The sequence below is a fragment of the Mandrillus leucophaeus genome, unplaced genomic scaffold (genome assembly GCF_000951045.1).
Source record: "Mandrillus leucophaeus isolate KB7577 unplaced genomic scaffold, Mleu.le_1.0 Scaffold141, whole genome shotgun sequence".
Lineage (NCBI taxonomy): Eukaryota > Metazoa > Chordata > Mammalia > Primates > Cercopithecidae > Mandrillus > Mandrillus leucophaeus.
In genome coordinates, this window is record NW_012101377.1 from 2,523,322 (window position 1) to 2,523,651 (window position 330).

The window sequence follows — 330 nt, forward strand, 5'->3', positions numbered from 1 at the left end:
AAGGATTGCTTTTGATTTGCCATAATATATTTTAATATTGGAAATCTCTTATAAAGATTGAGGTTAAAAAGATATATATATAAAACATAAAAATATGTATATAAAATGTAGTTCTTTAAAAAGAGTTCCAAGCCAATTTGAAGCCAAATGATTTTTCTATTATTAATATTAATGATTTATTTATGTTGTATATTTTATATCATTATATATTATATTACATATTTGTTATGTATTATATATTATTAACATTAATTATTAATGGTTTTCTATTAACTATTATTAATAATAATCTGTGCCAGATAATCTATTTTTATATGTTAAAAATGATAT